At 42.2% G+C, this 26,320-nt stretch overlaps 1 protein-coding gene across 6 annotated transcripts in view; it reads right to left on the bottom strand.

Annotated features, from left to right (window-relative positions):
• Positions 1-26,320, bottom strand: part of UBE3A (ubiquitin protein ligase E3A) — an 89,595-nt gene that overhangs the window by 55,162 nt on the left and 8,113 nt on the right. The window contains exon 1 of one of the 6 annotated variants that reach the window (XM_006137382.4): positions 1,435-1,453. The exons of the other annotated variants lie outside the window; for them this stretch is intronic. The gene's annotated coding sequence lies outside the window, so the exon portion shown is untranslated. Of the gene's footprint in view, positions 1-1,434; positions 1,454-26,320 lie in introns of those variants that run through there. 6 annotated transcript variants of the gene reach the window in all.

The following is a 26,320-nucleotide window of genomic DNA, read 5'->3' as shown; positions in this document are numbered from 1 at the left end:
TGCTGGCCCCCACTTCTGCATTTATTGTGCCACAGTGGGGAAGGAGCCATGACAGATGCTTAGTTTTCCAGTTCTCAAACTGTGGATTTGTCTCTCCAGATATAACATGTTTGTTAACAGCAAAAATATTTATAAATAAATAATATATACAGTAGAGGTGAGAAATAAAAGATCTCAACTCTATTGTGCCTCTGCAAATGTGTGTACACAGAGTCAATCCCTTATCTCTGTCTAAAAATGCAAAGTCTCAAAAAGTTCAAACAAACAGAAGATTGTTGGGAGCAGAAGAGTTCTGAACAAGGAGAAGTATGAAGATAAATGTGAAAAGAGAGGGACAGGCAGTAAAAATGAAAGTGAAACTTTTTGAGCAGTATATTCTGTAAGTCTTGAGTTTTTTCCTGAGTGTAGACTTCATCGATTTGAGACCTACCATACCATTCTCTCACTAGAAGGGAAAAAACTTACAATGGCAGCAGACCATAATAGAGACCCAATTTAGTAATATTGGACTTCCAACACTCCGGTCATCCGAAGAAGTGGGCTGTACCCACAAAAGCTCATGATACCCTCTATGTTTTGTTAGTCTTTAAAGTGCTACCAGACTACTTGTTGTTGTTTACGTTTTTTCTTTCTTAAGGACTGCCTGTCTTCCTTCTGGACTCAGAGGGGGTAACCATATCAGCCTCTAACAAAGCAAAACAAAACAAAACAAAACCAACAAAAAATGAGTGGTCCTGTAGCACCTTAGAGACTAACAAATGTATTAATTTTATTTATATGAGCTTTTGTGGGCACAACTCACTTCTTTAGATGAGATATTTGTTAGTCTCTAAGGTGCGACAGGACTACTCATTTTTAAAGTTCCAGACTAACAGTGCTACCCTTCTGAGACTTTCAAACAGAAAAGAGAATATCTTCTTCACAGAAACAACTGATGCATCAAGAAATGCACACACATCAGAATTTTTACAAGTAGCAGCAGTATAAGCTATAATAAACTGTGAAAAAAAATCAAATGTCTAGTATGCAGCTAGGTCAGAGACAATGCTGCAAATGTATCTAAGATGAAAAGAAATTTAGACGAGAGTCCCAAGCTAATAACATGCTTGCAGTGCTCATTTGATGCACCTCCTAGCCAAGACTTCAGTGTTCCAGAAATAAAGGCTAATGTTGTTGAAATTGCAAAATACTTCCATAACTGCTTTGCAGCAGCTGCTCTGAAATAAGTGTGAGGAACCAAGATAACTCTCCCACATGACGTGTGATGGAACTCAGTATTGGACTGTTTTTGAGCACTATACCAAGACTTGGCCTAACCTAATGACAATTTGTGAACAAAATTGTAAAAAAAAAAAAAAAAAAAAAAGATGGCACTATCACAGACAAAATTTTCAACATTGAGCTGAAGACAAATGTTGGACACATGCTACGTACCCTAAAACCTATTTCTGTAACCTTGAACAAAATGCAGGGAAATAGCTGTTTTATTGCTGACGCTGCTGGAATTTGGAAGGAACTGCATGAGATCTTAAAAAGAGAAAAACACAGTTAAATCACAAGCCTTAAAAAGCTGAATGGGACAAGCACTATTCCCAGTTCATTTTCTTGCAAATATTTTTAATATTCAGTACCAGGATCAAACCTCAACTGCTAAAGAGGAGGAATTGGCTAGGACATGGGCATACACAGAAATCACTCCTCCATAATGCCAATTGAATGAACTTCAGAACTAAGGGTGAATCATTCAAGAAATATACATGTTCTGATGGGGTTTTAAAGAAAGTCACACCAGTGAACTGGTGGAAGTCACTTAAGCACTTGGATTCAGAGACTTGAAATGATAATCTCACTACAGCAGTACAGTAAAACTCAGATGGACTGGCATCTGACGGTCTGGCACTCCTGATGGTCCGGCACCATCAGGAACCCGGAAGTGCTCCGGGCAGCCGGATTATTGGAGCTGCTCTGCCCCCAGCTTCCCCGATTCAGCCGCTGCTAAAACTGACCAGCGCTGAATCTGGGAAGCAGGGGGCAGAACAGCTGGAGTGCTGCCAGGTAGGTCCAGTAGCGCTGCCCCTCAGGGCTGCGGGACCAACCCGGCAGCACCCCAGCTTTTCCGGATTCAGCTGCTGCTGAAATTGACCAGCGGCTGACTTCAGGAAGCCAGGGGCAGAGCAGCTCTGCCTCTGGCTTTCTGGAGTCAGCCGCTGATCAGTTTCTGCAGCGGCTGACTTGGGAACACCTGGGGCAGAGAAGCTGGGGTGCTGCCGGGTTGGTCCAGTAGCGCCGAGGAGCGGCGCTGCGGGACCAACCCGTCAGCACCCCAGCTGCTCTGCTGCAGGCGTCCCCGATTCAGCCACTGCTGAAACTGACCAGCAGCGGCTGAATCAGGGACTCCTGGGGCAGAGCCAGACAATCAGAAGGGAGGGCTATGAGGGGGTCTGGGGTAGCATCCCCCCACCCCATCCCAGACCCCTCATAGCCCCCCCTTCTGATAGTCCGGCATAGCTGATAATCCGGCACCCCCTGGGTCCTAAAGGTGCCGCATTATCAGAAGTTTACTGTACTTTCTTTTTACACCAGCAGAAGAAGATTTTATTCCTTTGGACAAATTAATTTCAAAATTGAGAAATCGTTAGGGACTTGAAAAAGCAGGAAAACTTGTTTTTCTTTCTTTTTCAGGTTATGAGCAAACAGGAAAGTGAAGGTGAAGATTACTGAGTTAGCTGCAGAAGCCAGTATTTTAAGTTTCTCACGCTGATCTGGCTGACAGTCAATTTAAATATTTCATTTAACTAGTTTAGTTAATTTTAACAAAACAAACCTTATTTTAAAAAGCTTGAATGTTTAACTAAAGTCAAATGCTTGTTTTGTTAAAATATGATATAAACATTGTTTTAGTTAAGTATAACAATTTAAATGTCTGCTTTGTGATGCAAAATGCAGGACAATGTAGCACTTTAAAGACTAACAAGATGGTTTATTAGATGATGAGCTTTCGTGGGCCAGACCCACTTCCTCATATCAAATAGTGGAAGAAAGTAGTCACAACCATATATACCAAAGGATACAATTAAAAAAAATGAACAAATATGAAAAGGACAAATCACATTGCAGAACAGGAGGAGGATGCAAGGGGGGGGGAGGAGGAAGGAAGGTAAGTGTCTGTGAATTGATGATATTAGAGGTAGGGAGAGTGGGATGTTTGTGAGTTAATGGTATTAGAGGTGATAATTGGGGAAACTATCTTGGTAATGGGTGAGATAGTTCAAATGTTTGTTAAGTCCTTGTTGGAAAGTGTCGAATTTTAACATGAATGACAGTTCAGAGGATTCCCTTTCAAGTGCAGATGTAAAAGGTCTTTGTAGCAGAATGCAGGTGGTTAAGTCATTGAGAGAGTGTCCTTTCTGGTTAAAATGGCAAGAAACTGTTTTCTCTTTGTGCTCTTGTCTGATATCTGTTTTGTGGGCATTAATCCTTTGGCGAAGTGTCTGAGATGTTTGTCCAATGTACATAGCAGACGGACACTTTCGGCACATGATAGCATAGATTATATTTCTGGATGCGCAGGAATATGTGTTCTTGATCTTATAACTCACTTGGTTAGGTCCAATAATGGTATCAGCAGAATGAATATGTGGACAAAGCTGGCAACGGGGTTTGTTGAAAAGAAGGTACCAGGGTTGGTATTAGTGTGGTATGTCCTGTGGTGGTTGGTAAGAATCATCTTGAGGTTAGGTGGTTGTCTATAGGAGACTATGGGTCTGTCTCCCAGAGCCTCTTTGAGTATGGTATCCTGTTCCAATATAGGCTGTAGTTTATTGATAATGTGTTGGACAGGTTTAAGTTGGGGGTTGTAGGTGATGACAAGTGGTGTTCTATTGTTGGTTTTCTTGGGTCTGTCTTGCTTTGTGATGTTCTTCTGTTAATACAGTATGGTAAGAAAATCCTCCAAATATTAATGATTAACCAGCAGAATTGGAGATAGTTCACTTCCCAATGACTTCATAAATACCTGCTTCAATTACCTTTGGTAAATGAAATAACCAATCATTCATTTTCTAATATAGCTGTAAAACTAATCTGAAGAGTTTTAAAAATAAATCACCATTTAGAATTCATACTGTGTACTTTACAAAAAATGAAACCTGCATCAATCTGATTTGTGAAGAGTATGTATTAAGATTATAAATAACCAACAAGAATGCACTTTTATGTAGAAAACCATGATTAAATTGAGTCTTCTTGACCAGTGATTTAAATCAAATCCACCCTGTTCTACACTACCCAATTATTTTGACATCACAGTTTACTTTGTCCTAATTGTGCACAGTCTACATTGGCTGCCCAGCATGGCAAGCACATCTAACAGCTGTCCATAGTTGAGTGCAACTGTCCAATTGATCATGCTTGCTTCATGCTCCATATGCAATCCAGCTAGAGTACACAAGAGATACTGCATTTTCTGGGCCTGTGGGGAGGAGACGGCCGTGTGGGTACAGCTTCGGACCAGCCATATAAATGTCAATATCTATGAGCAAACATGCTATATACACATAACTGTCACATGCATAACTTAGCATATATTTTAGAGTTTCTCTTTGTGATGTGTAATGGAGGGATGGCAGATTCTAAACAGAGAGAAAGGTTCACCTGCCTACAACTCGTATGCTTCACCAGGAGTCATTGTTTACTTATCTGCATTAGCGTGGCCTAGGATCAAATTTAGGTTCTATTGTAAGCTATCAATAAATGGTTAAAATCCACTTGATCTCTCTTGATCTTGACAGAATTAATCCGTGGTCATCGGTGAGAAAGGCAGTTTGTAATAACTGATGGCCTGGGTATCAGTGGATCTTGCCAGATTTGAAACTTAGTCTCTGGGAACACAGATTGCAATCGTACAATCCAGGTGGGGGAAGCTATTTTAATCTGTCGAAGACAGATTGTAGTGAGCTAAAATCTCTCTAGAAAAGAGGATGGGGGGGGGGGGAAGAGGGAGAAGAGGAAGAGTACTCAATTACATCTCCTCCATCAAGGTGCCTTCCTGATCTCAAGATGCCTTCATGGCAGACTCTCAATCATTCCCTTTGAGATTTGCTCGAAGAGCAATGGGGAAAATTAATGGCAACTTTCCTAATGACCCTTTTAGATTTAAATATCCTCATTCAAGCATGCTGGAAAGTTAGCACCAAAACCCATGAAAGACTGAGTCAGGTCCTTAAAAGCCTTGAAGGTTTTACAAATCCACTAGGCGGGAGACAAACATCCTTGTCAGCATTACAACAGTCTACAGGCAGATCAAGCCTCCATTTTGAGCTCCCTGGGAACAGTCAATGAAAACATGATACTATCCAAGAAATTTGCAAACAACATGAGCAAAAAAAGTAGGGGAATTATAAAAAGAATGAAGATATCTGTCCTTCAAACTTACAGGAAAATCAGGGATGGAAAGGGCAGCTACCTCCAGCGACTGCAATCTAACATTCCTAAATTATAAATCCAATTGCGAGACACGATGGTTGTCATTATAGGCTCCCACGCAACAGAGTTCTCGCCCTCCTCCTCAAAGTAACAACTATGAGATTATGATTATGAGTGGACATTATGAGTATGATTTATGGCATGATGATCCAGATCAGCAAGATTGTCACCCTAATTCAGTGGTTCTCAATTTGTGCCCCTTGGACCTCTTGCAGTCAGTCTATTAGTCAGTCTATTAGAACACAGCTGAGGCCCATGTGACATCCTCAGAGCTATATAGGTAGAGCCCTGCAAAATTGTGGATATCCACTTTATATCCGCTGGTATTTGTATCTGCAGATGTGGATGCAAATATCCATGGCTCCTTTTTGTGGATTTGGATGTGGATACAAAATTTTGTATCCGCACGGGACTCTACTTGCTGGCAGTACTGGATGATGTCCACAATGGTAAACAGGTTGAGAACCCTTGCCCTAATCCAATGGTCTCGGTCACTAGACCCCATCATATCAGAAAAAAAGAAAGGGGGGGGGGGGAAATAACGATCAAAATGGTGATTGCGAAGAAGTGGTAAATGAGACCATTTGACTTTTTCCTGAACAAATTCAAACCATTATCAGTCAATGGGGCCTTTAACTGCAGCTGTCTTCCAAACTGGGAAGAGAATATAAAAATCTTGATATGTCCATCAATTTATTTTGTTTAGTGGTTGTGGCTTCACTGAAACTCAATCTCAAATCAGCTATTACCACTGAAATTATTGGCAAGCATCTAAATGAGAAATCACAATTAAAATATGCTAAAAATAATCTAGTGCCACGCTCTTAGGAGAAAACTTACACAACACAAAACAAAGGGAGAAAGACTTGTCATGCTTTTGGAGCTTGCTTTTGGGGAGGCTGTGATTTTATCTTCTCAGATGCCAACTGTGATAATCTGGTCTATAAAAAATTGCTAATAGGATTGTCTTGATGGCTAATGAAAACAATATTCAGGGCAAAATGCTGAATGCTGTCAGACCTGTATATGCAAGCATGGCAGGACAGCTTGAACCTTAGAAGTAACCCAACACTTGCGCCTAGTGATCTCCCCCTTTCCACAATAGGGCAGCCTGTCCCACCAACAAAGGAAGGTTCCCTGTGGTTGCCCCAATGTTAAAATCAGGTTAATGAATACAGGGAGACATGCGGGGACTCTTGTGCATTTCAAAGCAGAAGTGTTCTCATAAATCCTGGGGTCAGCGGGGGACTCAGAGTCCCTGGCTGACTGCAGGCTCCATGCTCTGCTGATGCTTTGAAATGCCACGCCGAGCCTGGGGTGAGCTGGGAACTCCCCAGCTGATCCCAGGCTCCGTATGGCATTTCCGCAGAACCCGGGGTCAGCTGGGAACTCCCAGCTAATCCTTGGCTTCACGCAAATGTCATAGCAGCGTTTCAATGAGGCAACACTGCACAGAGCCCAGGTACGGGCTCCATGTGGCGCTGCTGCTTTGAAGTACCTCCTCTTTCCCCCCCTTTGCTGCCTCTAATAGAGGCAGCGGGGAAAAGGGGGCAAATAGACTAGTCAATTAGTTCTTAACATCCTTAGTCCTTCTCACACCAATGTTTTCTATAATCTTTTCCATCAATGGGTAGAATAAATGTATGTGCACTGAGGCATATGCAAATGTGCACCACCAGTAGAAACCAAACTTAGCTGTGGGTGCTGTGTTATTCAGATGCCACCTAACTGATTCTCTCCTGAGCACAAGCACCCAGCTTACAGATAACACAGCCTCACATTCTTCTAAAATATTTTTTTCTCTGGGCAAATTCAATAGGTACATTTGAAAGTAAAGACACTGGATCATCTAAAACTGCGTTATGTTTAAAGGTAGGTGGGAACCTCATATGAGTGCTCACTTCAAATGACCACCTGAAAAAAATACCTTTCTAAGGCCTCATGTAGGATGGGAAACCTTTTCCTAAACAAAAAAATGTAGTTAAGTGTGGTTTATTGATGATTCATTATATCCCACTAACGGAAAAGTCTACATTGGGCTTTGCACTTACAGATCCTGTCCATGATTGCAAGAAAATGTAATATCTTTTTGGCACAGTAAGCTGAATTAGCTGCAGAGTGCTGAGCTTTGGAAAATGTTTTCTTAGAAAAAGATCTGTAATTGTATTCCAATTCTCAGTGGATCTTCATGGCTCAGAATGTCTTCCAGAATGGGAGGAAAATGCTATATGTAGTTCAGATGGTAAATTTGCATAATTACCCTTTTAAAAAGGAGAAGAGGTATAAATTTGCCAATTAAAGTTTAAGTTCATCAAAAGAATGTTCCACTCTGCAGTAGGTTCTATCAAACAAATTTTGAACCTAAACAGGAAACATTAAATGGACGCTAATGGCAGATTCCACAAAAAAATGTTGTAGCAAGAAGTCAAAACAATAAACAGAGTCTTGCTGAAATGCAGAACAATTCATGAAATCTCTCTTTAAAAAAGATGGAGGTAGGAGTTCCTCTGAGTACTACCCAAACGGGGTGCTCTATTCATAGCAAAGTCACAAAACCAGTGGCTGTGAGTAGTTGCTAAAAATGTACAAAATGAGATTACATATCTTTCACAGACAAAGCAGTACAGCATTGTTCATTCAAACAGTACAATCTGATATTGACCAATGTGTCAAACTGCTTACAGTGTGTTGCTATCAATGCAGATTAGGGATGAAACAAGATTCCCTTAAACTCAGAGCTACATGGTCCATGGATTAGGGTGCCAGTGGGCCCTTTGCTATCACATCTAGAGGAAATAAATACCTCTTAGTAAGAAGATACTTTCACAAAATGGTTTGAAGCTTTCCCTGTAAAAACTAGCACTGCTTTAAATGCTGCTAGATGTCTCACTGAACATGTAATACCAGGTGGGGAATTTGGATTTGACCAGGGATCCCATTTTAAGGGAGATGTAAGCTAATTAGTACATAAGTTATCCAGTATCAAGCAGAGTCCACATCCCTTCCCATTCTTTAGCAATTGGGCACATGGAGCACTCAAACTGCACAGTTAGAGAGACATTTAAAAAAAAACTGTGACAAAGTGGAAAGGACCGGAATATTAAATTACCACGGATTCTGATGGCTCCCTGAGCAGCAGCTAATTAACAACTTTCCTGAAAGATAAATGCAGTTGCCAGAGATCTGGTACACTCCTGTTCCAGAAAAGTGGCAAGCAGTAGTATCAGCTGATATTTTTACTTAAATTCTTGGACTAAGATTTGCTAATGTGAGCAAAAGAACAACTCAACAGGCAGAAGAAAAGAAGATGGAAACTGAAAAGAGGATTTCTCTGTAACAGAGGACTTGAACTTTAAGTAGGGAGTCAAATAATCCTTCCCTCCCTGTGTAACGCCCTATATCATTGCCGATGAGCTACATTCCTCTGCCTATCAAATACGTTTACCTAAAAAAGGAAGACTGTTAGAGCGTTAGCACAAGGGACAATTAAACCCTTTGGTAAATCCTAAAAATCAGAGAGTTCTAAGGGATAGAAGAGCAAAAAGCTATTTGGTTTTGTTTTCTTTTTTTCAGAAACATATGCAAAAAACTCATACTTTATGCTTATGAAAACATTTGTATACATCATGTGGCATTAAGGAGGAATGGCTATGAGATTAATAGAAATGACTGAAATTGTCTGAGCCCAGTAGCAGTGGGCACACATAAGAGACCCATTCATCACTCAGGGAGCTCAACAGCTCAGGAGCGGCTGTGGTCCAGACAGAGCTCTCATTGGCAGATCATAGTGAGAGAAATAAAATCTCTTCGAACCATGTGCATTACTGAAAACATGTTTCTAGACTTGTTTTAGAATACTGAATTACTAAACCATACAGTAACAGATGGTCTTTTTGTGCATGGAACATCCATTCTGCCAATTCAGTTGTATCTACTGTAACTACCAAAATCTGGTATGATGGGGACTGTAGTATTTATGCAGGCATGTACTGTGGGGAATGGCTTAATTTTACATGTTACAAATATAAAGGTTAGTTATTATTCCAAATTAAAAAAAGCCCATGGAAATGTGTTAAAATCACCTTTTAATAATTCATCCATTAAGAGAATCTCTAGTTTGAGGGGAATACTGTACTATTTTTGCTGCTAACATCACTTATTTTCCAACTTCAAAAGTTTACCATTAAAAGCAACAGAGCTGCCAGTTAAAAACTAGTCACATGAAACATTCTGATGGGTTGGTCAACCTTCAAAATACTCAAGGTAGTGATCCAGCTGTAACACATGTAATTCAAAATTGTAATGTTGATGCTGGGACAGTGTTATTTGCATGGGAATTACAACTTATTATGAAGGAGTTAACCGGGCAGGGAAGAAGTGGTTATCAGGATACACACTAAAATATGGGTACAGCTGTGTATTTGTGTGACCCCTCCTCCCCCCCCCCAACAGTGAGGCCAGAGGTGAGAACTGTTAGGGGACCAAAGAGCCCCCATACAGACACTTTGTTAAAGGATCCTGTATCTCTGGAGTAAAGCACCTGTACCTTTTGTCACCTGAAGAAGAAGGCTGTGCCCAAAGCCCATGATACTATTTATATATTTTTGCTAGTCTCTAAGGTGCCACAGGACCACTGTTATTTTTTAAGTTACAGCCTAACACAGCTAGCCCACTGAGACTTTTAGCATGCGTTTCACGTTTTCCAGCAGAAGGCGGTGCTATGATTGGTAATGTGTGGACATGTTGTATTTGTGCTTGTAACGATCACAAGATCAGGACCAGCCCTAGCCTTATTTGCACCCTCGATAAACTATGACTTCGGTGCTGCCTTCCCCACCACATTCAACAGAGAGAAAAATGAGAAGTCTTAATGAAAGGTTAACTTTATTTACTTGGCATTAGAAATTAACAATGCAATAAAAAAATATTTTGTGTTTTCTACTTTTCATTAATTGTAACACAATTAATCATACAGGATAAATTGCCCAGCAGCTGATACTTTAAAATGTCAACCATTTTAAGCTGTACACAGTAGTTGTGGTCACCGCCATAAACAGTTGCATTTCAAGTTACAGCCATCTTCCTTCCAAATGAACTGATTTTTTTTTTTGAAAATATGAAAATCTTTATTTCTTAATACTTAATGAAGTCTGTTTTTGAGTTGTAACCCTTTTGCACTGGGCCATCGATTATGTAAACATTTTGAACTTTGCTTTCGTGTTTTTGCTTTTGCAAATTGAGAAATAAGTTGTTTGAAACAAAGTTTTGAAGCTATTTTGGGCTGGTGGCCTATCCAACAAGTCTCTCTTTCAGCATGGAAGAATGAAGGAATATCAATTTTAACTCTTAAAAGCTATGTTCCCCACTAGCCACAGAAACTTGAAGAGTCATGAAGATATTGGGAAAACTGAGTGTATTCAGAAGTAAACTTCAGTACATCTTGATATTAAGATGTCTTGGAAGTCATGAAATAGCCTTCAGTTCACTGTATAAATTCTACTGCATCAATATCTTTTGAATTTCCATGTTGTAATATTGACTCTAGCTGCAAGCAATGTTCTAATAGGTTTTGAAGTTTCATTTGGCAAACTGTACACATCACTGAGAAAACCAAATATTGAATCAAGCTGCTGTATCATTCTTTGCCTGGACTGTAGTATCTAGGACTGAAAAGTAGAAGTTTACTTAGAATTTTTGTTTTGGATCCTGAACAGATTGATCTTTTGCTTATATGTTAACTGCTGCTGCTTCTTTCTCTGAATACGTGCTGGTTCTGGCTTGAAGTCTGTTGGTATTTCAAATCTTCAACAAGCTTACGTATATCTACTAGTGCCTTTTCAGATGCTTCATCAGTCCTGCATTCCTCCAGAAACTTCTTGGTCTGTTGTGGCTGCTGAAAAGCAGAATGTATGTTGAAGTCCTTTGTCTGAAGTTTCTTACTGGTAAAGTTAATCTCAAAACAAGATATATCAAAGAGTGAAACTACTAATCTGATCTTGCAAAAGCCATTTGCAGACGCTTCTGCAGCTGCATGTACTGGCAATGACATTGTTAAGGTAGTACCCAAAATTTCAATTCGTGCACCAAAGACATTTCCAAGGTCATACCAAAGAGGCTTAAAGGCATCAATTCAACTCGCCCATCTTGTTTAACATAATGGTTTCAGAGTTAGGAATGTACATTGGCACGAATAACTTCTCAATGGTGTGCTGAATTTGGAAAAAAAAAAACACTTAAATGCATTATACCAGGTCAAAGAATCTATTGGTCTACAAACAACATCTGGCAGCATCATTGGCAATCAAATTCATGGAATGTGTCCTACAAAGAACAAAAAGCACCCAGTGATTCATTTCTATTATGGTTTTTTGTACAACACTGTCTTTGCCCTTCACATTATTCCCCTATCATAGCCTTGGCCATGTAAGTTACCAGCAGATGACGACATACTTTCAAACTTTCCTAGAATACATCCAGTCATAGAAGTACCAGTCTCCTTCAATGGAACAAACCTCTCAAAATGTTCCTTTATTATCACTTCAGCATTATCTTCAACGGCACATTTTGGTATATCTACAAAGTAAATGGTCACTGTCATCTGCTTAGTATTCCTTATATCTAGTGTACAGTCCAGAATTATTCAAAAGCATTTTGAAGACTGGGCAGCTTCTAAGCTTTTCATTAGTAGCATTTGCTAGGAACTGAACCATCTCAGTCTGAAGTTTTCCCAAAATAATGAATACGTGTTTCCCAATCACTTATTTTACGCAGATGCTCCTTCATGACTGGATCAAACAAAGCTAGCTATTTAAAAAAAATCATTAAAAGTTTCCATTACTGCACTGTATAATTTTTTTTTTTTTCATTTCTCCTGTGGAATGCCAGGATTTTTTTTTCCATTTCTCCTGTGGAATGCCAGGTTTTGCCCACCAAGAACACACTAAAGTAACCAGACACTCCAATACCGGCTCCAGCACTCTTCTTCTAGTTTGAGTACATATACATTTTCTTCAATAGTTTTATTTTTTTTAATCTCAGTTTAAGTTCTTTCCAATTTTATGAATTTTCCAAATATTCAGGACTTTTCTCATGAGAAGACAGAATTGAAGATATATTTTTCCAATCTCTGAACTGTTTTCAGTGAGGTACCAATTGCATGACTACTAAACAGCTTGCAGCAGAAGTAAAACAATGAGTCTTGATACTGAATATTGTAACCCTTGTCAATGAATTTTCTTTCCATCGGTGAGTTTCCTCTTGTAGTGTTGTACAGAGAATTTTATTTTATTTTCATCCTTCTGGAAATGAATTTCATGAACTTGTTCAGAACCATGTTCCACCAGATTGTGTTGTACATGATCACCACATCTAGGCCATGTAGCAAGGTCTCCATACTAGAAGGTGCTTGCAAGTTCATCTTCCACATTTAACCTTTGGGTCCCTTGAGGTTTTTTTTTTAAACCTGAACCTTGGCACAAGTGTCCACAGATGAATACGTTTTCTCAATTTCAGTGATCGTTTCATGCTGTGAGCTGCCTCCAACTTGAAGTAAGCTTCCTTCATCTTGATGTTGTGAACTTCAAGGAAGGAACCTTTTTGTTTTGCTTGTTCTTTTATCTGTTCAGTTTTCCTTTAACAATACTGAACTCCAGGTGGTTTCTTTTTATCTGCCATGGTGTTAATTTTCTGAAAAATTTTAAGCAAGTGTTTCAACTAAATTATCAAAATAGAAAACAAAATAGAATACTATTTACATTAAACTAAATGACAAATGAATAAAAAAGATTAGTAAGAAAGATTAAACGTGGAGTAAATTATGCATAGAAAGGGAAAAATTATCAATTTGCAATGCCACTGGACAAAAGAGCATGTAGCTTTCTACCTACTGAAATCTTTCCTGGTGAGTTACTGGACATTCAATGACATCATATTAATAAATCTGGTAAATTTTAATTTTATCATTTCAACATTAACTTAAAAGTATTGAAAAATGAAACAGAAGGCCAGAATTTCTATCAAATATTATTAGAATTCGAAAGGAAGGAATGTTTATGTTAAATGGTATTTGTTAACATTAACCATCAGGGCTTTACTATTACTTTAGCAGTAATAGTCTACAATAAATACACAACCTTACAAGTACTTGTGATTCTCCTTTTAGAATCTTCATAAAACCTCTTCAATTTTTCAAATCCAACACAATACAAATTCTTTGTGGGCACAGCATTTTCTGTATCGTGGCTTGTAACATGGCAGAATAGCTGTTGCGGGTCACTGACTGGCCTTCACTAAGCAGTGAGCAACACTGACTCAACTGTATGACTAGCCAACACGGGGCTACTGAGAATGACTGAACTGCCAGACCTCATCCCCAGGCAGTAAATCCAGATGGTGCTCTTTTGAAGCTATTCTGTGACATATTTTAACTATATTTACATACATAGCCATTCTCCACAAAGTGAAATAAATAATATAACTCAGTTTCTGACATGGCAATGGTGTACTGTTTTACAAGTACAATATTTGATACTTTGTAAGAGATAGCAGATGAATATATTTTTAAAGAGAAAAAATTGACCGCCGTCTAATTTGGTATCCGTTAAAGTCTATAGCCCTAGATGACCTTCTAGTTTGCCTATATAGTTGGGCCATATCCACACAAGATGCATGCATAACTTAGGATATATCAGGAGTGAGCAAAATACCATTCATAGGTGTATTCATCCTGCCAAACATTTGGATCAGGCCTGCTGTGTTCCAGGGGGACACTCAGGCAGGCTCCTTGAGTGCCTCAGCATTGCTCAAAGTGGCTGGCTACTGGGACCAGCATAAGTCTGTGTATGGCACATGCTCCTTGGAAGTGGGGAGTGGGTCGCCACGTGCTGCCCCCAGCACCATCTTCACAGCCTCCCACTGCCCGGAAACCAGCCAATGGGAGCTACAGGGCCAGTGCTTGCAGGTATGTGCAGCAAACAGAAACCTACTGCTCCTTTACAACATGCAGACATACATGCTGGCCCAGCAGCCAGCTACTTTGAGTGGTGTTTGGGGCTGCGGCAGCTAGGGAGCCTGCGAGACAGTCCCACAGGGTCACAGTCAGGAGCCACTATGGTAAGTGCCTCCAGGCCAGAACTCGCATCTGGAACTCCACTCTACTGCCTAAGTCGCAATCCCTTGTGCACCCAAACCTTCTGCACCCCCTCCTTCATCCCTGCTACAAGCCACAATCCCCTCCTGTATCCAAACTCCTTCTCAGACCCTTCATTCCTTCCTATACCACTTCTCCAGGTCAGAAATGTCTCCCACACCCAAACCTCATCCCAAACCCTACTCCCCCCAAATATGTGATCTGGGTATTAACCCCCTCCTACACTCCCATCCTAGGTCTCAACCTCTTCCTGCACCCAAAACTCCTCCCTTTCCTCATCCTGCACTCGTGCAGCACATCAGAAACTTCTCCTGAACCCAAACTCCCTCCCAGAACCCACACCACCTCCTGCACCCAAATGCACTATCCAGATCTCTTTTCTGTAGCCAAATTCCACCCCAGACCCTGAACCATCCATTAATACTGTAGAAAAGTACAGTCTCTGACCAGTTACCAAATGCTAATTCAAAGTTAGCAAGAAGAAGGTGATCAGAAAGGGTGTAAGGCCCGTACCGGAAGAGGGCAGTAACCTAGTGACAGATATGGGGAAAGCTGAATACTTAATGCTTTCTTTGCCTCTGTCTTCACGGACAAGGTCAGCTCCCAGACTAATGTGCTAAGTGACAATATGGGACGAAGGTGGACAGCCCTTGGTGGGGAAAGAACAGGTTAGGAACTATTTAGAAAAGCTAAACGCCCATAAATCCAAGGGGCCAGACTTAATACATCCGAGGGTACTGAGGGAGTCAGCAAATGTCATTGAGGAGCCTTTAGCTATTATCTTTGAAAAGTCGTGGAGATCAGGAAAGATCCCGGATGACTTGAAAAAGGCAAATGTAGCGCCCATCTTTAAGAAAGGGAAGAAGGACGATCCAGGGAACTATAGGGAACTATACCTCAGTCCCTGGAAAAAATCATGGAGGGGATCCTCAAGGAATCTATTTTGAAGCATTTGGAAGAGGGGCAGGTGATCAGGAACAGTCAGCATGGACTCATGAAGGGCAAGTCGTGCCTGACCAATCTGATTAGCTTCTATGAGGAGGTAACTGGCTCTGTGGATATGGGGATGTCAATGGATGTGATATACTTTGACTTTAGCAAGGCTTTTGATACGGTCTCCCACAACATTCTTGCCAGCAAGTTAAGGGAATGTAGCTTGGATAAACAGACAGTAAGATGGATAGAAAACTAGCTGGAAGGTTGGGCCCAGCAGGTAGTGATCAATGGCTCGATGTCAGGATGGTGGTCGGTTTCTAGCAGAGTGTCCCAAGGTTTGGTTCTGGGACCGGTTTTGTTCAACATCTTTATCAGGGCTTGACAAATAATGCAATCTACTCACCCGTGGCAAGTAGATTGCAACCCAGAAGAGCTGGGTTTGGGCTATCTGCGCATGTGCAGATCGCCAGACAGTGCAGTGGCGAGCCCTGATCTTTATTAATGACCTGGATGAGGGGATGGATTGCACTCTCAGCAAGTTTGCAGATGACACTAAGCTAGGGGAAGAGGTAGACACACTGGAGGGAAAGGATAGAGTCCAGAGTGACTTAGACAAATTGGAGGATTGGGCCACAAGAAATCTGATGAGGTTCAACAAGGACAAGTGAAGAGTCCTGCACTTGGGATGGAAGAATCCCAAGCATTGTTACAGGCTGGGGACAACTGGCTAACTAGCAGTTCTGCAGAAAAGGACCTGGGGGTTACAGTGGATGAGAAGCTGGACATGAGTCAACAGTGTGCCCTTGTAGCCAAGAAGGCTAATGGCATATTAGGTTGCGTTAAGAGGAGCATTGCCAGTCGATCTAGAGATGTGATTATTCCTTTTTACTTGGCTCTGGTGAGGCCACATCTGGAGTATTGTGTCCAGTTCTGGGCCCCCAATTTCAGGAAGGATGTGGACGCATTGGAGAGGGACCAGCGGAGAACAACCAAAATGATTAGTGGGCTGGAGCATATTACCTATGAGGAGAGGCTGAGGGAGTTGGGTTTATTTAGTCTGCAGAAGAGAAGAGTGAGGGGGGATGAGATAGCAGCCTTCAACTTCCTGAAGGGAGGTTTCAAAGAGGCTGGAGAAAGGCTGTTCACAGTAGTGATGGATGGCAGAACAAGGAACAATGGTCTCAAGTTGCAGTTGGAGAGGTCCAGGTTGGATATTAGGAAAAACTATTTCACTTGGAGGGTGGTGAAGCACTGGAATGAGTTACCTAGGGAAGTAGTGGAGTCTCCATCCCTAGAGATGTTTAAGTCCCAGCTTGACAAAGCCCTGGCTGGGTTGATTTAATTGGGATAGGTTCTGGCTTGGGCAGGGGACTGGCCTTGATGGCCTTCTAAGGTCTCTTCCAGCTCTGTGATACTTGAGAGTGGATCCCCCCCTCCCCACTGGTTATATAGGGAAGTGTTAAAAGCTTCTGTGTGGTGGAGTGGTGACAAACTCTAAATAGCAAAAATGGTACATCTGCCTGCAACTCCTATGTCTCACTGGACCACTCAACAGGCAATGAGACTGTACTTACTTCTATTGTAGTTTCAGTAAATGGTTAAAATCCACCTGCTTTCTCTTGGACTGACTGAATTGTTCTGGTGGAAAAGCAGTTCATACCAGAAAACTTACCACTCACAGGATCACATGAAACAAAATAGGTGCATGAAACATTATATTCCTATATGTATAACAGTCACCACATGATCCTTATCAAGCCACAGAAAGAGCAGGGCCAGGCGAGGCATAGTACACCACACACTACTCTGGCTTACTGTCTTTCAAAGCCTCCTGGAACAGTACAGCTCTATGTTGAGTTCTTCTAATAGCCTATTAACTGGGTGTTAAAACACAGCAGACAGCATTTCCACCTCTATTCTGGGGGAAAGTCCCCCCCTTGTTTCACATATATTATGAAGGATACAGCAGCTCTGAAATATCACTGGGAGTCCAATCTTCTGAGTAATGAAGCCAGTGACCATTCAGATGACTAAAAGCACATTCAACCATCATTCTTCATCTGCTGAGTTGATAGCTGAAATTGTTTCTTTGATGTTGTCAAGGTGGCAGGTATTTTGACTTCATGTGCCAGGGAAGGCTGAATCCCTCACACGATCACTAAAGGCATTTCAACATTTTTATCTACTCAAAATCTTCTGGTCAAGAAAAAAAAGTCCCTGCTTGTAGTTTCTGAAGAGTCCTATGTTCTTAAAGATGTTTTGTATCTTTTCTGACCAGCCCAACTTGGCGCCTGTAAAGCATCCCCAGTGATCTACCAATGGATTGCATAATCATAGTAAAATAGCCCTTTTTGTTGAAGTACTCAGTAGAAAGGTGGTCTGGTGGCAAAACCAGGAGGTGGGCACCATCTCTCTCTCTACACTGCAGTTGGGAACACCAGTGCTACAAATCCATCAACTATGCCTTGCAAGTAGCCCCGAGTCACATTCTTGCATAGCTGGAGTTGATTACTACCCATGCACACTTGCAACTGCCCTTGCAGGCAATGTTCTGACTCCCCAGTAGCAAACTAGAATTGCACATTTCCACAGTGTGATCACAACTTACTTCTCTACTACTAGTGGAACTCTCATTTTGGTGTCCCTGTATTCTGAGATGAGCTCAGTGCAGACCTAGAAATGTGGCCTTGTGCATCCAAAAATTCTGAAGCTGCTGCGCATCATACCAAACCAGCATTATGATTGCCATTCCACCTGTCAGTGTGTTTCTCAGGCCCAGAAGCAGTGCTTCACTGTCTAGAGTTGCTCTGTGATCTCCAACAACCTTTAATTGGTTCTCGCTATAGAATCATAGAATACTAGGACTGGAAGGGACCTCAAAAGGTCATCAAGTCCAGTCCCCTGCCCTCGTGGCAGGACCAAATACTGTCTAGACCATCCCTGATAGACAGTTATCTAACCTACTCTTAAATATCTCCAGAGATGGGGATTCCACAACCTCCCTAGCCAATTTATTCCAGTTTTTAACTACCCTGACAGGAACTTTTTCCTAATGTCCAACCTAAACCTCCCTTGCTGCAGTTTAAGCCCATTGCTTCTTGTTCTATCCTCAGAGGCCAAGATGAACAAGTTTTCTCCCTCCTCCTTATGACACCCTTTTAGATACCTGAAAACGGCTATCATGTCTCCCCTCAGTTTTCTCTTTTCTAAACTAAACAAACCCAGTTCTTTCAGCCTTCCCTCATAGGTCATGTTCTCTAGACCTTTAATCATTCTTGTTGCTCTTTTCCAGACCCTCTCCAATTTCTCCACATCTTTCTTGAAATGCGGTGCCCAGAATTGGACACAATACTCCAACTAACCAGAGCAGAGTAGAGCAGAAGAATGACTTCATGTCTTGCTCACAACATACCTGTTAATACATCCCAGAATCATGTTTGCTTTTTTCTGCAACAGCATTACACTGCTGACTCATATTCAGCTTGTGGTCCAACTATAACCCCACATCCCTTTCTGCCGTACTCCTTCCTAGACAGTCGCTTCCCATTCGGTATGTGTGAAACTGATTGTTCCGTCCTAAGTGGAGCACTTTACATTTGTCTTTATTAATCTTCATGCTGTTTACCTCAGACCATTTCTCTAATTTGTGCAGATCATTTTGAATTATGACCCTATCCTCCAGAGCAGTTGCAACCCCTCCCAGCTTGGTATCATCTGCAAACTTAAGCGTACTTTCTATGCCAATATCTAAATCGTTGATGAAGATATTGAACAGAGCCGGTCTCAAAAATGCCTGTTCATTTTTTTAATTGTATCCTTTGGTATATATGGTTGTGACTATTTTCTTCCACTATTTGATCTGAGGAAGTGGGTCTGGCCCACGAAAGCTCATCATCTAATAAACCATCTTGTTAGTCTTTAAAGTGCTACATAGCCCTGTATTTTGGTCCCAAAAACAGATCCCTGTGGAACCCCACTTGTTATACCTTTCCAGTAGGATTGTGAACCATTAATAACTACTCTCTGAGCATGGTTATCCAGCCAGTTATGCACCCACCTTATAGTAGCCCCATCTAAGTTGTATTTGCCTAGTTTATTGATAAGAATATCATGTGAGACCGTATCAAATGCCTTACTAAAGTCTAGGTATACCACATCCACCGCTTCTCCCTTATCCACAAGACTCGTTATCCTATCAAAGAAAGCTATCAGATTGGTTTGACTCGATTTATTCTTTACAAATCCATGCTGGCTCTTCCCTATCATCTTGCCACCTTCCAAGTGTTTACAGACGATTTCCTTAATTACTTGCTCCATTATCTTTCCTGGCACAAAAGTTAAACTAACTGGTCTGTAGTTTCCTGGGTTGTTCTTATTTCCCTTTTTATAAATGGGCACTATATATTTCCCCTTTTCCAGTCTTCTGGAATCTCTCGTGTCCCATGATTTTACAAAGATGATAGCTAGAGGCTCAGATACCTCCTCTATCACCTTCTTGAGTATTCTAGGATGCATTTCATCAGGCCCTGGTGACTTGCAGGCATCTAACTTTTCTAGGTGATTTTTAACTTGTTCTTTTTTTATTTTATCTTCTAAACCTCCCCCCTTCCCACTAGCATTCACTATGTTAGGCATTCCTTCAGACTTCTCGGTGAAGACTGAAACAAAGAAGTCATTAAGCATCTCTGCCATTTCCAAGTTTCCTGTTACTGTTTCTCCCTCCTCACTGACCAGTAGGCCTACCCTGTCCTTGGTCTTCCTCTTGCTTCTAATGTATTTATAAAAATTCTTCTTGTTTCCCTTTATTCCCGTAGGTAGTTTGAGCTCATTTTGTGCCTTTGCCTTTTTAGAATCGTGCCCCTGCATTCCTATGTTGTCCCACAGTCATCTAGCCTCCAAGGAAGGCTGTTCCCTATTCATTTGTTTTTCCTTGTGGTGCTCCAGGATTGTACGCCCTGTGCTTTTAATAGTCATGACAATAGCACAGAGCTGTGCAAACTCCATGATTCTTTCAGAGATGGCAAACAGCCAGGAGGACTTCATGAGTTTGTGGAATTTGGTAAAAAAAAAAGTAAGAATAGTAGGCTAATATTATGGAATGGATGCAGCTGCAAACTGGAAATCTGAGTCATGCTACCAGTCATCCCATGCAAGTCATTTGGCTCCATCATGCATTGCCAAAACTTCCAGAAATGTTATGCACTTAATGGTGGTGAGTTGTGCAATGATATGCCTATCCATCATGCATTGCACTTGACAGTGATACAAGCACACTTGGTGAATATGCACACTGCTGACAGAAGCCAAGTATGTACATGCACAAGTGATGGCTAACTTTGGTGTCCATGTATCAATGTAACTTGAGTCTATATAAGTTTGTAGTGGAGAAAGGAAATCAAGAGCATCACAGCTAAATATAAGGTGAAACAGATTGCTTATTTCAAGGGATCATACAAGGAAGTAGCTTGCTAACACTTCTCCAGTCACTTGTGAAGGAATGCAGGGTTGGGGGTCGGGGGGGGGGGGAAGTATGGAAATCAAGTGGGTTATAGAAAGCCATAAATCCTGAGTTTCTATTCAGTTCATGATTTTTTAATGTCTGTTGAAAGCTTAAATTCATAACTTCAGATTTGTCTTTTGGAGTGTTTGCTTTTTTACGCTGAGGACTGAGAGGTCAGATCTAGAGAACTTTTCACAAAGTGATTACTCTGTAAGAGTTCCTTTGAGCACATAGTGATTGTCTAGTTTCATCCAAGTAGTTTTTACTGGATCATTTAGTGCATTGGATGAGGCTGTGATAGGTATGTTTAGAACCAATGCATCTTGAAAGGTGAGTTATGTTAAGCAATAACTGTTGTAGCAGTGGAGAAATATCCACATATTTCCATAGGTTTTGCAACTGATGTTCTGGCAAGGTTTTGTGCCTCAGTTGGTGAGCCCTGTGTGATAAATTTGGAGTGACTGGGGGTTGTTTGAAGCTTAGAAGAGGAAGTTCAGGAAAGATTTTTTCAGAATGTTGTACCCATTGCGTACAAGTTGTATCTATTTGACAGTACGCCACATGATTCCACAGTGGGTTGGTAGGTGATAACCAGATGGGTATAGCCAGAGTGCTTTTTATTTCTGCACTGAAGAAAGATCACGCATGATATTTGGGTGACACATTCCGTGATGTGATCTACTTCTCCGGTGCAGCATTCTTGTTTGGTGAAGGTGGTGTTAAGGAGTATATACCAGACTTTCTTCTTAGAGCATATTCTATGACACATGAGCCCCTAGCAGTCAAACAGATTTGTTGATGCATTTGAAGGATTACTGGACCTGTGAAAGAAGGTGTGGTGATTCATGGGGTCTTTGTTGTATTCCATTATTGAAGCTGATTAAGTTGCAAAGGAAGTTGATGCTCATGTGGGAGTGTTTTGAGAGTTTAATGGGTGGTGCTTATTGAAGCGGTGGTGGGAATCTATGACGAAGTTTAGGTTGTCTGTTCAGAGGATGAATGTAAAACTGTTACAGGTGAAGATGAAATGTATGAGTTTGGAGAGGAGTATAAGTTTGGAGAGGAGTTTGTTGTGGATATCTTATGGTTGTCCATTATATCTTGTAAGTATTTGAGGCAGGTAATGATGCTGTCATTGTGAGGGATGTTGGTTACAGAGAAGTGACACACATGGTGGCAAGGATGGTGTTCTGATGGAAGATGTTAATGTTACAGTTTTCAAAGAAAGTTGATTGTGTTCTGGTGGAATCTGGCCCTTTGTCTGGTGAGCGGTTTAAGGATAGGAGTTCTAATACTCCTTTAGTAAGTGCTGTGGCCAGATATGGGAAGTCTTTTTGGGTTCCCTTGTTTATGTATCTTAGGAAACATGTAGAAGGTCTCAGGACTGGGTCTGTTGAAGATGAGATTGTAGAGTTTCCCTTATCTTTTTGCCCCAAACAACTCAAAGACAGACACACCATATTACTGGTGGGTGAACACTTTTACAAAGAGATCACTTTGTATCTGACTCCTCAGTTCTAGTCCACAAAGAAACCCTACAGACCACCTTCAAATGACAAGCTTGGAAGCTTAATTTACTGCTTTGCTAGATACAATTCACGTAGCTATGAGACAGCAAACAGGGATGTCAATGTGTAGACATCTACACGATTAACCAATAAACCTGGGTTTATCAGTTAATCCTGTCAACTACAGTAAAACTCCATTGGTCCGGCACCTGATGGTCCGGCACGCCTGATGGTCCAGCACCATCAGGAACCCGGAAGTGTTCCGGGCAGCTGGACCATTGGAGCTGCTCTGCCCCCGGCTTCCCCGATTCAGCCACTGCTGAAACTGACCAGCAGCTGAATCGGGGAAGTTGAGGGCAGAGCAACTGGAGTGCTGCCGGTAGGGCCCGTAGCGCTGCCCCTCGGCGCTGCGGGACCAACTCGGCAGCACCTCAGCTCTCCCCGATTCAGCCACCGCTGAAACTGACCAGCAGCTGACTCTGGGAAGCCCAAGGCAGAGCTGCTCTGCCCCGGGCTTCCCGGAGTCAGCCACTGGTCAGTTTCAGCAGTGGCTGACTTGGGGACGCGGGGGCAGAGCAGCTGGGGTGCTGCCAGATTGGTCCGGTATCACCGGCCCTTGGCGCTGCGGGACCACCCTAGCTGCTCTGCCCCAGGCATCCCCAAGAACAACTGGGGTGCTGCCGGGTTGGTCTTGCCACACCAAGGGGCGTCGCTACCGGACCAACCCGGCAGCACCCCACCTGCTCTGCCACAGGCACCCCGATTCAGCTGCTGCTGAAACTGACCAGCAGCGGCTGAATCGGGGACGCCTGGGGCAGAGCCAGACTATCGGAAGGGAGGGCTATGAGGGGTCTGGGGTGGCATTCCCCCCATACCACCCTAGATCCCTCATAGCCCCACCTTCCGATAGTCCGTCATATCTGATAATCCGGCACCCCCTGGGTCCTAAAGGTGCCAGATTATCGGAAGTTTACTGTACATGCATTTCCCACCCTCAACCCCCGCTACCTCTGCATCTGACAGAGGCAGCAGTACAGAGGGTGAGGGGGGCATGTGGGAGCCAATACACGTGGGGAGCCAACTTTTAAGCTTACTCTCAGTGTGTGCCGGCTCCATAGACTCTCCGGCACTTTCTCTCCCCGCCCTCGCTGCCTCCTCCTATTAGAGGCAGCAGTGCAGGGCGGAGGGAGGGAGTAAGGTATCCATGGTGGGCCTGGGGCTCTTCCTCCTCTCCATGGGGGGGGTCGCGAGCTCCCCGTGGACAGGGACTGCTGCTGTGGATAAGCCTTGTCTGCAGGGAGCTTGGACCACCTGTGGACAGAGGCTGCCTCTACCCTTCTATCAGAGGTAGCAGTGTAGGATGGCAGGTGGGAGGCTGTTTTTTTTAAACCAGCTCCCCTCATGAAGTGTATCTGCCCGCCACCCCACACTGCTGCCTCTGACAGGCAGGCAACAGTGCAGAGTTGCAGGAGGCTCCCTGGGAGCGGGGCCAGAGTGCACTGGCTTCCAGCCCCACCTTCAAGGACTATTGAATAGTTGTATAATGACCAAAGTTTCATGCTGTTATAGTGTAATTAAATAATCATGTACCTAACACCCCCAACAACAAATGCACACATCAAGGCTATAAAGTCTCTTTCACCTACCAAGGAAAGCCCAAGTCTTCTGTTCAGATTAGTTTCAGAAGTTTCTCTTAAACACAGTTCCCCCAACCCCTAAAAATAAATAAATAAATAAATAAATAAAAAAGGCAGCAGGATACTTCAAAGATGTGGGTGGCTCACTCCTCTTGCCTCAGCTGCTGAGGTGAGGATTCAAAAACACCCCCTACATAGTTCTACTCAGCTGAGCAATTGTAGCTCTTCCTCTGGGTTCTCCACAATTCTGCAAAAGGCGGTGGAAAAGGGGAAGAAAGGTAGCAGAAAAAAACTGAAGTAGCTGACACCATCTCTAGTTTCTTCCAACCAGGGGATTTGTAAAAGTGATAAGAGGAAGCATGCTCAACTTTTAAAAATAAAAAGTCAAACACAGTGACAACTTACCTCCTCATTCCTACATAACGATGGTTAAAAAGGAGGCATTTATATTTAATCAACTGGCCTTTTCCTCCAGTTGATATGAAATGCTTTTTTAGAATTAGTTTGGGAGAATGTCTTAGGGGAGCCTAAAACAGAAGCAGATCACTACTTCCTGGAACATATTTTTCTTCATTCTAATGAATCTATTCTCTTAAACTACTGTTTCATTTTATTATAATTTAATTAATAAGCCATTTTATCCTTTATTCCCTGCTCCACAATCTGTCCCCCTCCTCTTTACATGAAAGTCTTCCTCTCCCCACGTGTCAAAATTAATTAATATACTCGCATCTACAGATCTATTAATTTATACAAGTAGGGCCCTACCAAATTCACGGCCCTGAAATATACTTGTCATGGAGCCTAAAATCTGGTCTTGTGTGTGCTTTTATCCTATCGTATACAGATTTCATGGGGTAGACCAGTGTTTCAAATTAGAGGTCCCAATGCAAAAGGGAGATGCTGGGGCCCTCCCAAGGTTATTTTAGGGGACTTGTGATATTAACACCCTTACTTCTGTGCTGCATTCAGAGCTGGGTGGTTGGGAAGTGGCAGCTGTTGCCTGAGGGCCCAGATCTACATGCAGCAGTGGAGAAGTATAGATGGCATATGGTAATTTTCACCCTTATTTCTGGCTGGGGGCTACCTTCAGAGCTGGGGTCCCAGACAGGAAGCCACCATTTTCCTGATGCTCTGCTGTGAAGGGAGCATGATCATCATCAGCAGCAGCATAGAAGTAAAGGTAGCAATAGAACCTTTTCTATCTTGATTACTATTAAATCTCAACCCTGGCTTATTTCTCACATTTGCTTCCTTCAATCCTGTTTCCATGCCGCAGTCTAAGGAATCTGCAAGCTTCCTCTATTTCAAATCTGTTCTCTCCATGTTCAGTACTGTCATCTTCCCTAAAAAAGTGAAGTTATTTTTATTTCATTTAATCTCTTACCTACACAATACCAGACATATGTTTACTACTTTTGACTACCTCCTCAAGCTGGTAATGAAAGCAAAATTCCTCTCTTCAGGATCTCATTGATCGTTTGGAATTTTTTCCTTCAAGAAAATTCCAGTTAACATTAGAGTGCAATGGTCCTTGTCTAATGCTTCTCCCTTATTGCAGAGTTAGGAGGTAGATCTTGGAAACATCTCATCCATGACAGCACAAAGTAGCAGCCAGAAGAGGCATTAAACTTTAAGGGTCTCTCTGCACTAAAATGAAACACCTGCAGCTGGCCACTGACAGCTGCTGTGGCTTCGAGGTATCAGGCTGCAGGGCAATTAAACTGCAGTGTAGATACAGGCAGTCCCCGGGTTACGTACAAGATAGGGACTGTAGGTTTGTTCTTAAGTTGAATTTGTATGTAAGTCGGAACTGGTACATATTGTAGGGGAAACTCTAGCCAAACATTTCTCCAGAGCTCAGTTTTATTCTCCCACACCTCACTTCCCTCAGTCCTTTATTCTCAAGCTGAGGTGTCTGCTGAGAAAAGCCGCTCCTTGTCTCCCTGGTCTGCTGGGGGGGGGGTGCTAGCTTCCTATCTCCCTGGTCTGTTGGGGGGAAGCAACTAGTGCGGGGTTGCCTCACCCCGTTTGTAAGTAGGGATCTGATGTAAGTCGGATCCATGTAACCCGGGGACTGCCTGTATTTGAGATTGGTCTGGAACCT

Source organism: Pelodiscus sinensis, chromosome 1 (assembly GCF_049634645.1).
Source record: "Pelodiscus sinensis isolate JC-2024 chromosome 1, ASM4963464v1, whole genome shotgun sequence".
Lineage (NCBI taxonomy): Eukaryota > Metazoa > Chordata > Testudines > Trionychidae > Pelodiscus > Pelodiscus sinensis.
The sequence above is the reverse complement of the archived record's forward strand: the minus strand, read 5'-3'. Positions and strand labels throughout refer to the sequence as shown.